Below are 14,460 nucleotides of genomic sequence, written 5' to 3' on the forward strand. Positions count from 1 at the left end.
CAGCGGCTGTGGCTCACGGGCCCAGCCGCTCCACGGCATGTGGGATCTTCCCGGACCGGGACATGAACCCGTGCCCCCTGCATCGGCAGGCGGACTCTCAACCACTGTGCCACCAGGGAAGCCCTAAAGTATACCTTTTATAGAAAGGACTTGAGGATCCTGAGGTTTTTGGTGTCCGTGGGGGTCCTGGAACCAATCCCCCATGGATACCAAGGAATGACTGTACTGATCAGCTCAAATGCCCTTGAGCTATTTGGTCACCTCACAGAAAACTCAAGGGGTCACTTAATAGAAGTAGGTGGGAGGGCTCAGTAAACAATCTCACCTTGTTAGTGGATGTCAAGATTCCCAAAGTATAGGCAGTTCCGTTATTTATTGCGTAGGGGTGGGGACCTGACTATGACCCTTTGGAAACTCAGTAAAATTCTGGGAAGCCTTACAGTTCACTTTATTACTCTGTTCTCAGAAACTACATCTTCATGACTCACCCAAAGCTCCAGGCAGTCCTGAACCACGCCCCTTCTACAGACTACCCCCTTCCAGCCATTTAGAAAATCTCTTACAGAACATGTCAAAAAGTCTAGGCTTTCAGATCCACTGATATCTGGATTATCTCCAGATCTGCTCTACTTTGTTGCTTCTAGGATAAGTGACAGTAGCCAGGGCCCCTCATAAATGTCCTAAACGATCCACAGCACAGGTAGGAGGAGAGGAGACTTCAAAAGCAAAAGATGAAATAATTGTTGAATGTCCAATTCCGCACCAGGCATAGCAGGGGATTTAGCAGTATAAGACATTGTCCTAGCCTCTAAGAAGCTGCAATGTTGGTGAAAACTGATCCCTAATTCCCACTTACAGAACAAAAAGTATAATATAGGCAATAGGTACAATGGTCAATCAGGGAGGGGACAAGAGAGATTGCTTTTTAGCCGTAAGATTTTACGCAAACTATTTAAAGTCCCTGAGACAATGTCTCATCTGTAAAGTGGGGACAGTAATTAAAAGCTATCTCACAGAGCTGTTGGGAGGATTAAGAAAGATAATCAGGGGCTTCCCTGGTGGCACAGTGGTTAAGAATCCATCTGCCAATGAAGGGGACACGAGTTCGAACCCTGATCCGGAAAGATCGCACATGCTGCGGAGCAACTAAGCCCGTGCGCCACAACTACTGAGCCTGCGCTCTAGAGCCCGTGCTCCGCAACGAAGAGCAGCCCCCGCTCACCACAACTAGAGAAAGCTCGCGCGCAGCAACGAAGACCCAATGCAGCCAAAAATAAATACATAAATAAACACATTTAAAGAAAAAAAAGAAAGATAATCAGTGTAAAGCATTTAGCACTGTGGCTACCTTTCGTAATACTGAATAAATGGTAGCTGCTATCATCATCACCACCATCACTTCTCCAGATGTCAAATCCCAACTAAGCAACTGTACGTGTTGCCAGTAGTGTGGATACAAGAATGAAAGCTCACGGTCCCTGCTCTCAAGGAGCTCTCTATGTAATTATATATCAACTCAGGGTGGCTTATTCACTCTCTAAAAAAAACCTGTCACATTAAGAAACAAAGGTCAAAGATAAGTACTATTCTAAAAAAAAAAATGAGACCGCATAAATAGAGACGCAATTTGAGTAAATGGAGGATTTCCACCTGCTCTCGTATTTCTGCTGAAGCATCCTTTTTTGGCAGGACACAGTTGGGAAGTGTGAGAAGGGACGTCTAAGATGGCTTTAAGCCAAATCCACCTAGAAATAGACTAGCCTACGGGAGAGGATTAGAAAAGAGGCAACTAGAGGGATAAGGAAAAAATTATTAGAGGCACAGATAAACAAAAATTCTTGATGCTTGAGGAGCAGAGCAAAAGGAAACCCAACCTTGAGACCTCTGATCCAGGGAAGTAACCTGGGTGTGAGAACGAGGCCCACAGGGCTTGTAGCAAGTGAAAAGGTAAATCTTCCCTAGCTTGATCCAGCAGTGAAAGCTTAGTGGGCTGAAGAGTGTTAGAGAATAATATCAAAGAGGAAGAGTGATCAGAGGAGACGAAGTCATGCTTATTTTTTCCTCAGTGGGTCACCGTGACAAACACAGAATTCAGAACCAAGCTGGGGGGAGCAGTTTATTCCCAGATCTGAGACTAAAACAGGGAAAGGGAATTCCTGCCAATTGAGCAAGCTTTTCAAGGTGGTTTTGCTGGCCCTGGCGGGGAGGTCTGTACAGAAAGGACAATACTCCATTTCCTCAGGGTAACCCAATCTAGTAAGGAAACATTAAACTGCATGATTCAAATGCTATTCTGTCTTGAAACATGGGACTTGCCTTGAGGAGGTTAGACTATCAAACCAGTCTACCGGATTGTGGAGGAGATTTCTTCTACCTAAAGGAAGTTTATTAGCAACACAAATGAGAATCTTCAGCTTATAAAAGAAACACTTGGAAAGGCTACCCAGTGAAAGGCCTTAATCCCTTTGGCCTTATAGATCCTGACCACCATCTTGCACATGCTGGGACTTAAAGCCAAGTGCAATTCAATTAAGCTCTAATAGAATAGTTTCTGTGGAAATAACCATCCACTCTAATTTTAGTCTTTACTCAGAACCCTAGTATATTCTGTCTATATTCATATTAAGGCTATAAAACATTTGCAAAGGAGACAGGAGCAGAGGAGTTGACTGTGGTTTTGTATTTAGAGCAAGGAAAGTAATAAAACAGAACCAGAGGGATTTTTTGTTTGTACGTTTCTTAAAAAGTCTAAACATTCTTATTTATTACTTATAATTAAATAAGACCAGATCCCTTTAATGTGTCATTACTGAGTAAATCATTCAGGTGAAACTTTTGCCATCTGCAAATGTTCGCCCTTGCTGTGCTCTGGCACATAACAGGCTCTACAAATCCATGATGGTATCATCATCACTACTATATTATTTTTTGAAATTGCTAAGGCCAACCTAAAATCCACTGTCTCAGAAAATGACAATTTGTAGCTATGTTAACATGATTACAATACAAATGCTAAAAAATTATAAGCGTTGCGAGATATCAAAGTGCCTTGACTGATGGTGGTGGCCCAAGGATGTCACTCTGTAAAAGTCACCAGTAAATTATACGGGTCAGCTGGACAGTAGTTATATTACACAGAGCTCCATGCTTGGAGCGTCATAAGATGGCTGCAATGGAATAATAATAATGACCTATTTAGTTGAGGCAAAGGAAGCGAATGACAGCGATGAAAATATGATATGTATGTCAGTACTCCTAACCGCCTGAAGCCTTTATGTAAAAATAATTTCTGCTCACGTCTGCAACTATTTCTTCCAAACAGAAGGGTGCACTGTGACTTGATAAATTTCCCCTTGAAACAGATATCATGACAATTAGGTTGTTACAAAACACAATTTGATGTGTAGCAGAAGGCTACAAACAGGTAACTTTGGTGCCTTTCTTAAATAATCCATTTAAAAAACTCTTCCGATTTTCTAAAATTCAATTAGCAGATATACCGTCAGGGCAGAAACAGCACACGTTCTGGGCAAAAGAAATCAAGTAGGTACAATATACTGTAGCCATTAAATAAGGCTGTTATCAGCAAGGTAATTTATTTTAAGGGTGGAACAACATCTGACACGTATAGACATTTTTGACTGCTAGTTGGTATATGTGGGTGAGGTTTAAGAGACGGAATCAAACTGGCTTTTAATTTATACCAGCAACTGTATTCCCTATAACTTCCCTATCTGACCCACAAATTCTAAAAATAAAACTCTGGCATTAGAGAGGCCCATTCTCTCGCAAGCAGGTCTCCCAAAGTACGCTAGAAGTTGCCAGGACATTCATTACAAGGAAGAAAAAGCATATTACCTAAAGCAAAAAAAAAAAAAAAAAAAAAAAAGATAAAATTTATTTTGATGATCAGTAAAGACCATTTCAGCTGAGCTGGTTAGGGCTGGAGTGGGCTTGGGAATGCAGTGGACTCAGAAATCCCCCATTAATTCAATCATCACAAGTTGACTTAACTCATGGATTCTTTCCTGAAACCTCATTTTGTTATAAACACTATGTAAATGCATTACACAGAACACTAAGCCTGGGTTGGAATCTATTTGACCAACAAGAGAACTGCCTGAAGGGGGTGATGGGGCAAATCTTCGAGCAAGAAGCTGAAATGAGAAATAGCATTCTCAGGCACCGGGACTGGGAGAAGGGAACGTATGTTGCTCTGACGCTAGGCATTGTGTTAGTGGCTTTGCACGCTTTTCCTTCTCAAACTCCTGGAGTTTTCAATGTTTCCACTTTAAAGATTAAGAACCTGAGACACGTAGAAATTGAAATAAGCTGCCTAATGGAATTCAGCTAAGTGGCCGAGCTGGTGTTTGAACCCAGTTACATCAGCTTCTCCAGCCCATACAGTTTGTACTTTTTAACCGGCCAACCTCAAGATTTGTTGCCAAGGTTCTACTGGCTCTGCCTTGGAAAATTTACTTGTTTTTAAAGAGGGTGATTTCCCTATGAGCAACTTCTGATTTTTTTTTTTATTTCCATAATTTATCCAGATCACAATTACACACTTAAAGATGAGAGAGAAACTGTCCTGAATGTAAAACACCTTGTTTACTACTGCTTCCTTCTTTTAGCACTCAGCACACTGCCCCTGGAGAATGCCTTTATTACCAGTGCACGGCCAGCGTTTGCCAGCACCGAGGGCTCTGGCCCCCGCTGCCTGGCTGTTAATAAATAAAGCACTTCATTTACACCGGGGAAGTCTCTCCAGTCAAGTCTATAATAAAAGGGCAAGTCACAGTTGGAACAGAATTCGGTTTATACTATGGCAACTATGTAAACTCTTCCTGACTCGAGGAGCACCAATGACTCTTTACTGGGAAGACAGCTTGACCAGAGAAAGAGCAAATAAGGTCCCCTGTTCTACTCTTTCAGTTGCAAAATCGTATTAGGGGAACCTTTTTTTTTAATCCTCTGCTGTGTGGAAGACTGAACCTAACATGAAATCAGCATAGTCAGGTTGTCTAAATAGGCAAAAGTCCAACCAACAATACAGGCTGTCCAAAAAAACCCAACCAAACCAACAAAAAAATCATCCTGCCAATGATCAACATAGCCATTAAAAAAGCCACCAGAGTTATCGAAATTTTACACTAATTAAAGCTTTGGGGTTATTAATTCTTCCCCTCCAAATGGTACCTAAGTCGAGGCTTTCTAAAGAGGCAAAAAACTTGCATGTTTTTGAAACACTTATTTCTTATTGGTATGTGAGCCCTGTGTCTTAAAGCTTCAAATGGCTTTTCCCCCATTCTCATTTCTGTTGGATTCCATTTTTACAACCATATCAGTTACATGCCCAACTTGAAAGAAAAACCCCTTACCCCAACCCAAATACAACCATCACCAACAGAGGCACTGCAATTCCTGCTAACGTTTCTGAGAGCTAGCCTTAGAACTGAGTACATTTCAGGAAAAGAAAAAAAAAATTAAGATTCTGCTGAAACCCAGAGGGAGAAATCTTTCTAACTGCACATGTTCCTCCAAGTCAACGTAAACACAGCGTTCACTATAAATCATTAACAAAGCCATTAAGATGTGATTTCTATCTAAGCAATTATTGTCAGCATATTTCGTACACTTCCTTTAAAAGACTCAATCCTATCTTTCAATTCATTAAACTGTTCCTTGCGTTTACAGAGTTTTATATCAAATCAGAAACCTATTTGAATTAATAAGAATTACAGTAAAAGTAATTTGAAAATAAATTATTTGAAGTTCAAGCCACAAAAGCTTTTGATGAAAGAATTTAGACCCCTTTAAATATTACAGTAACATTTTCAGTCATCCAATGTGCAAATAAAAGACAGTGAGAACCTGTGTCGAAAACGATGGGTCCAGGACTTCCCTGGCAGTCCAATGGTTAAGACTCCACGCTTCCACTGCAGGGGACGCAGATTCCATCCCTGGTGGGGGAACTGAGGTCCCACGTGCCGCGAGGCGCGGCCAAAAAAAAACGAAACAGAAAACGATGGGTCTATCAACCATGGATTAAGGTTAAGGGTGAGCCCTCTTCAACATAAATACAATTCTTTATTTCGAAGAGAGACAATACTTCAACCTTTGTGAATACTAGAATATTTATTTAAAATCAAAAGCATTCAATCTGTCTGCTGTTTACAAAGCTACTCTTAACCTTTTTGATCCTCATCCATGTTTTGCTATCCCAAACAGTAAAGTCGAATTTGTTGACTGCTCGAAGGACTGTCTACTCAATGGTCAAAATAATTATGAATGCGAACCATACAGTTCACAAGCTCAGAGTTAAAATAAGATAAACCAACTCAACAGATAACTGAGTGGGCAAGAGTACGTGGCACGGACCAAAGCATTTCCTCTGTGTCACCTTCTTTTTCATAGAAGTCTTGTGGAAACCAAGGCCAACAGAACTAAAAGGAACCTCCAGATCAACTCTCTCATTTTATAGATAAAGACAGTGAGGCCCAGGGAGGAGATATGTAAGTAAGATCACATGGCAAGTATGAGGCCCCATCTCCTGATGGCTCATCAAGGTATTTCTATTCTTGGTTATTTCTAAATAACATTTATTGATTTGCTTCTAATTACAAAAGCAATAGATGCTCAAGGTTTGTTTGTTTATTTTTTTTATTAAAAGGTTTGTTTCAAGTGTAGTATTCATAACACTTTATCCTATGGCATGGAGATGGTCAGAATCTCCTAAGAATCTCCTGTTATATAATTACTGCTGTATCACTTGAGCTTATGGAAGGAAAAAAAAAATTGAATTTAATCTAATCTCCTTTTACAATCAGGAAAAGGTGAGGCAAATTTTTGAACGGCAAGTTAAAGAGTAATCTTCCCTCAGTGCTGGTTTTTTCTTCAATTAAAATTGTTGATTTCCCCTGAACACAAAACAAAAAAATATCATTAAGCAATTCATGAATATTCTGTGTACACATTCTTGTTCAGTTGACTAATGGCAAATTAACGTTCTCTATTTTGGCTTAAACACATACTATAGGTATGTTTGATTAGCATTGAATTCCAAAAGCTGATTACTATGCATGCTTTGATTATGTAATTACATAATAGAGTATAATGGCTCCTTTGGAGTCATTATGATCTATACTGCAAATATGTTTCAGTTTTGCTATAGTTTAAATACGTTGAGATGAGAGCTCATAACAAGGCTCCACTTTTCAGTCTTACCAGCTAAATGGGCATTTCCCCATTCATCCCAACATCTCCTTGACACCAATTAAGGCCTATTGTGTCAAGCTGCATACACTTTTGAGAAGTTCCCTTTGTTTTCTCAGCATTCAAAAAAGGACATTGATTTTAAAAGCTGTATGATGCAAAAGGCCTGTTTCAAAAAAAAAAAAAAAAACAAGGCTGAAATTCCATCCTTCATCCATCCTTTGAAAGGTCTGCAAGGAATCACATCTAGTTCATTAATCACTGTTCAGACAACCACAAGGGGGTTAAAGATGGAATTTCACCTTTAACTCGAAAATGCACACGAAGGAGGGGCAGCCAAGAATACTGATGCTCATAGTGGTGACTTGCCACAATGCGTTCAGCCACACCAACTTACACAAAGGTCCAGTTCTGCAAATCTCATGTCTAGCAATATCCCTTTTAGAAGGCGTAGCTCTGAAAGAGCACGGCCAGATTTTGCCTTCAGAGTTCCCAAACCCAGGTTTTGATGGATCTAAGGCTAACAAAATCGACCTAGTGAATAGATTTTGATAATTCCACCATCACCTTACAAATTGGAAAGTTCAGGATTTAAAACAGGACAAAAGTTATTGCAAAGGACCATGTCAAGATTCTCTTGTCCCCATGAAATCCTTTAATCTTGTGCTATTTCATTTGTAAGAAGAGCTGTTTCTGCTTTTCTCTTCCAAGATAATGAGCTCTTATACCACGCCAAACCAAAGGTGACCCGAGCCTTAACTTTAAAGACTAATAAGCATCAAGCTGTTTTTACCTTTGGGTCTGTTGGTTTTCAGCATTAAGGCTGAAGAACCGCGGTCAAGCAGTTCAACTGTATTGACTGTTGGTCAATACAGTCCAACTGATATTTACGTATAGGATGAGAATCTCTTTTGTGAAAGGAAACATTGATTAGATGTGTGAAAACTCTTTTCCAGAAATACTGTGACAAAAGAAAGTAGTTACAGCAGCTGCGCCTATGCTATTTCAGTTTTAACCATCGCATTAGAAGCCTTCCTCTTAAAAGACTGAGCTCAATAGGACTTTTTAATCAGAGCCCACAGCACCAAGAGGGCCAAGCAATTATGATGTTTATGATCTGAGCTGCCTGACCCCATAAAGCATAGAGGTTCAATGCTCTCTATGGAATGTTTGTGGGGAGTGATACCCGTCCACTAAACATGAAGATCTGAATTAGCTTTTCCATTAAAATCCACTTATCCAAGAAGCGAAGGCAATCAAAGAAAGAGGAATATAAGAATAAACCATAAAAGATAATAATAATCACTGAATCCTTTTGCTCTTCACAATGAAATGTGAAAATCCCAGACTTTCTTCTCCTCTCACTCCTTTTCATAGCTGGACAGGTTTCATGGCATTTTCGTTCATCAAAAAGATAGCATCTTTTTTGGAGAGAAGACAGCCTCACACTGAAGAAAAACTTCCTCCAGTGGACACGTTTTCTGAGAATTAAAAGAGAGAGGAAAAAACAGAGCCCCCAAAGTGGGAAAGTCACTGTTTTATTTGCTTGTGAGATGGCACTGAAATCACCTTGTGGAACAGTCATTTTAAGCCTGCTAAATCTTCTTAGAGGCTCTTGGGAGAAAAGAGGCTCTTAAAAAAATATTAATTAAAAAATAACCACAGCCATCCAACTTGGACCTTGGAGGAGAACAATCTGAATACAGAGGCTTCTTACAAAACTAATTGTGTTGGCAAAGCAAGGAGTTTCTTCTCAATGGATTTGATTCTGTGATGCTCGTTTATGGCAAAAGAAGAATAAAAGAACAGTTTTATATTGCTCTGCTGCAGTAGCAATTCAAAGAGGGGGAGTGTTCCAGCATTTCAAAATACATTGTCTCTTTCAGACAGAGCGTGCTGAAGGCCAACTGTTGCTCTTCTGCACCAACCACTTTGCTAATGAACTGATAATATGATATTCCATTCCCTGGGATATATTAAATGGCTACTTTGCAGAGTGAAAACTAGTTGTACAGTTCTGCTGTCCATGAGCATGGACTACTGGGAAAGAAAATCACATTCTAAAATGGATGCATTGTGCAGGTGGAAGCCACTAACTGATGAAGCTCAGACCCTCACACCATCCAGTGGGGTGGTCACTGGTCCCAAAGTTAGCTTAAGCCTGGGATAATGGGAATGGACGATTTTAATTCATATAGAGAACTATCCACATTTCTCAAACCATGAGCTATTCATCATGAAAACAAAAGGTTTAAATGATTAAAACTCAAAATACGCATTAAAATATTTGAAAACCACAAAGGACGACACACATATTAGGTTCTATTATTCCTATAAATACTTAAGGGAACTTGGACTTCTTCCTTACCGGGGAAGAGACCTTGGTAGCCAAGCCATTTACTATACACACTGCAGCAGCCTCTGGTGAGCCCTCACTCTGTAAGAAAATATAATGTTGCCTGTTTTTCTAACCAATTGAAAAGAAATTCATGAATTTCTGTCTCAAAGCTACAGAGACAGCAGACTCTACTGTGGTCTCTTCTTAACTGATGCTTCTCAATTTCCCTACATGCTAAGCATATTTAGAGATGCAGATTGTTTACAATAACTGCCCCTCTACAAAGTGCTTTAAATTGGATTTCCTTCCAACCCTTAAGCTCAAGTCTCAATGGAGATGGCACGTGCAGTTCCCTTATTTTTTATACCCTGCTTTTAAGCACCCAATTTAATATCATCTTTCCCTTTGATGAGAGGTACCATTATTAAACCCGGGTCACTTGCTTCAACTTACTAAAAGCTGATTTTTTTTTTCTTTACGTTTGCCTCCAGGGTGTTAAAAGACTAACAATTAGTGTAAGATATTTAAAATCACAAGGCTTATCACATGTAACAATGATTACTACACACAGAAAAGAAAAGGGAAGTGACTGCTTTTCTCCATGTCTGGAGGCAAGAGAAACACATTTCTAAAGTGTTCATTATTATTTTAATTTTTTTACTATCAAGAAAACTCCCATTATTTCTGGAGGGAGCATTATTTTAATTATTTGTATGATAACAATAGCTAAATACTTTAAAAATGTTTTCTGTGTGCCAGGTGCTATGCGTTGTTTTTTGTGTTATTTCATTTAATCCTCACAGCAATCCTATGTGGTTCAATATCTTATCATCATCCCCATTATACAGATGAGGAAACTGAGACTTAGAGAGGCTAATAAGTGGCTGGAACCAATATCCAAACCTCCGTCTATTTAACTGTGGCACTAGTCACAATTACAGCATGTTAATAAGGCTTTATTTTATGATGCTAAAAGAACGGTGGGGAACTAATGGAAGAATCTACTGTATCTGATTTCTGTGAGTTAGGACTAAAACTAAAATAATACAGCTTAGAAGGAATTTGAAGCCTATCCATCAGCAATCAGCATGTTCCAATATGTGACAGCGATATAATTAGCTCTCTAACCAGAGTCCAAATACTGGTCCTTTAGTATTTAGAGAGAGGATGTCTGTTCTGCCGAAGGATCCCGACTCAAAATGCAGTTCAACTCCAACTTCAGGCATTTAGAGTGTCTGCTTCAAGGGCATTTATTAGTATTGACAATCTATGTGACTGAAATTTGGCTGTAATAGCAGTCTCTCTCTACATCTCCTCGTTCATTTTTCCTGCCAACAAGAGCCATTGAACACCTTCCAAATTTAAAGCTTAGAGCCGACAGGACAAGCAAGTAAGGATATCAGTTGGAACACATCAGATATGGACTCAGAGTGAATGTCAACCTCAACTGACATGACTACAGAAACAGAAACCGGGGAAATGGGAGGGGATGGATGTTTCATATTCTTATTCTAGAGGGTATTCCGAGCGTGTGTAATATGGTTTGTTGAAGAAACAGCTGTAAATCCATGATAAGCATCATGCTGAATAACGTGGCAACATTCAACTTATTCGCATCTCCTACCAGGAATCCAAGCAGCTTTGGACTATTTTATGAAATGACAGTTTCTTAGCTGGAAAATTGGGTTCTGTGACTAAGGCCCTTATGGTGAGTTATTCCCTCTATTATTTGTCAGTCACAAAGCAAGTGGTGGTTATTTAACCTCTGGGCTCTTGAGTTGTTGGTCCCAGCTGAGTCTGAGAAGAAACCTATGAGTTAGAAAGCTCTTCTTAAGCCAGGGTTTGATGAAGGGATTGCATATGGAGAGTGGCCAAAGGACATTCCAGATTCTACTTTCCTGACTGCCGAGTCCCCGGCGGAAAGCCTATGTCAGTCAGAGGGGCCCTGCAACTCTCCAAAGTGGTGCCATTATGAAAATAACTTGATTAGTTATCATCTGAATGTGGGCTGTTGATTAATCATCACTGAAATTAGAAGATATGTGATAAGGACATCACTTGTACCTTATTTTCACTTAAGAGGGCATCTAAGGAAAATGAGACCATAAAACTCGGAAAAGAGGAATTTGTGCTGCAGTTCTGAGCTTACTGGTGGTGAAACCGGGAAAAACTCTGAATCTGTTTTCACATTTTAAAAAGGGTAAATGGCATCTCTCCTCCAAGGTTATCATGAGAATCGAGTGAGGAAATGTGAGTAACAGTATTTTTCAAACTCCAAAAATGCTAAATAAAGGATATAATCTTTTCCTTCTCCAGCTTCTTCATTAGCATCATGGCTATCTCCACGCAGCCTCTGTCTATAGTGCTCGGACCTTCTTATGAGCTTCCATGATCTGCTGGAATTCTTTTTTTTCAATTTCAGAGCTTTAGCTAGCATTCTTTTCATTCTAAGGCTAACTAAAAAAGCACAGAGTAAATTAAAACATCTTCATCACTAATGTTAAATTGCAAACTAAAACCATCCTCAGTATGAAAAGTATAAGGTGAATAGCAGATGCAGGCAGAGGAGTGAACATTTAAAATTAGGTTCAATCTATAGCACTACAAACATGACTTATTTTCTGTTTTCCCTCCTTTAATTATACGGTCATGATTAGTTCAGTGGACAATTTCCGTGTTCTAAGGTTGTGTTAGGTTAGTCATGTGACACACAACACCCTTGCTGGAAAACCTCAACCGTCAGTCAACACCTCAGATATCAAGTTACTGAATACGCTGTTCCACAAAAGTGAGCTTTCCATATCATTGAATCTCTCTCTGAAGGCCAAAATTAAAACGAAATGAAATGAAACAAAAACAATTTCCACAAAGCTTGCTGACCTGCCACTTTGTCCTATGCTCCTATTTAAGGAGGATGACATGGGTTAATGACATACGTAGGACTATGTGGCCCTTCTCTAAACAATCTCAGCTGTCAGGCTTGTATATGTCCTTGCTGCTTCCCTCCAATGCTGGCTGTCACTTCTTGAAGATAATTCCTTCCTTTATTACTAAGTGCAAGAGCTTTGAGAAAGCTACTGGTGCTAAGACCTCTCCTGCTTACTAATCCAGGATGTTTGAGGTCTCTAGAAACCTAACCTTCACTAAGTGGTGTGTCACTGTGGCATGAGGGGGGTGTAATTTCCTCCTTCATTTGACACTGGAGGAAAGAAAAGTGCACAGACAAAATTTAATTAACAATAATATTTGGCTTAGTTTGACAATAATACTTTGACACTAATAGATATTCTTTTTTTTTTTTTTTTTTTTTTTTGGCGGTACTCGGGCCTCTCACTGTTGTGGCCTCTCCCGTTGCAGAGCACAGACTCCGGACGCACAGGCTCAGCGGCCATGGCTCATGGGCCCAGCCGCTCCGCGGCATGTGGGATCTTCCCGGACCAGGGCACGAACCCGTGTCCCCTGCATCGGCAGGCGGACTCTCAACCACTACGCCACCAGGGAAGCCCAATAGATATTCTTAGGTAAAAATACACCTTTGAATGTAGGAAGCAAACCAATAAAAAAAAATTGGTGACTGACTCTAGTTTGTTTTTTAATGTTATTAGTATTAGTTCAAACCCATCTATTACTAAGCTATGTATAAAGGCAGGTAAACTGACCGTGGAGGATGCCGCAGGATCCAGCTGGAAGTCATTCACTTTCCCCATGAGGCTCTGGTACCGCCCCACGTTCCTAGACTTCTGGCTCATGGTGGGTTGTAATTGTCAGTCTTGGCACTTATTACACCGATAGTTCTATGGTCATTTATTTACAGGGTGGTTTCCTTTTTTAAAATATTTTGATCTAGGTTCAACTGCTAGCACTGCCAGTTATTCGCTAAACCTTGCAAAAGTTACTTAAGCTCTTGAAGCCTCAGGTTTTACACATGTAAAATGGGTCTAAAAATTATAATTATTGTATCTCCTTGAGAACAGTCATACTATCTTCTTCATCTTTGTATTCCCAAAGCATAATAGAGAGTCAGTTTACAGAGAAAGTGTTTAATCAATGCTTGTTAGCGGAGTTACTCAGACCTTTACACTGAGGCAGTCTCATTTTTGGAGACAAGTCTCTTAACATCAAAACATTAAGTTGTACCCATATCTCTCATTAAATATAATTGTGAACTTCAAATGAACTTAATTAAGAATTTCCTTAATTTTGCTTTTGAAATGATTAATTCCAATTGTCTGTTGTATTCTGAAACTAACCATTTGCTTTTCCATGGCTCAGACATTTTCACAAGGTCGAAAAGAAACAGCCCTAGTGCTGTGTCTCCAGTGGTCAACAGAGTAAACAGCCCAGCTTTAAGAAGTTCCTGATGTATATATGTATTGCATCTTCTTTATCCATTCATCTGTCGATGGGCATATATACAATGGAATATTACTCAGCCATAAAAAGGAACGAAATGGGGTCATTTGTAGAGACGTGAATGGACCTAGAGACTGTCACACAGAGTGAAGTGAATCAGGAAGAGAAAAACAAATACCGTATTTTAACGCATGTATGGGGAACCAACAAAAATGGTACAGATGAACTGGTTTGCAGGGCAGAAATAGAGACACAGATGTAGAGAACAAACATATGGACACCAAGGGGGGAAAGTGGCAGGGGTGGTGGTGGTGGTGGTGGTGTGATGAATTGAGAGACTGGGATTGACATGTATACACTAATATGTATACAACAGATAACTAATAAGAACCTGCTGTATAAAAATATAAATAAAATAAAATTCCAAAAAAAATGAAGTTCCCGATGTTGCGAGGGAGACAGACATGTGTACGTACAAGGACAGCACAGTGTGGCGAGACTCATAAGCCACGAGGATGCTAATGCACTATGAGAAACTGGAGAAGCCAGGAATGACC

General features: G+C 39.8%; 1 protein-coding gene across 2 annotated transcripts in view; it reads right to left on the minus strand.

Moving 5' to 3' along the window:
- Nucleotides 1-14,460, minus strand: part of CADM1 (cell adhesion molecule 1) — a 335,513-nt gene that overhangs the window by 68,551 nt on the left and 252,502 nt on the right. The window lies entirely within an intron of this gene.

This window comes from Delphinapterus leucas, chromosome 7 (assembly GCF_059928025.1).
Source record: "Delphinapterus leucas isolate spDelLeu-1000000601 "Yukka" chromosome 7, BTC_Dleu_Yukka2, whole genome shotgun sequence".
Taxonomy (NCBI): domain Eukaryota; kingdom Metazoa; phylum Chordata; class Mammalia; order Artiodactyla; family Monodontidae; genus Delphinapterus; species Delphinapterus leucas.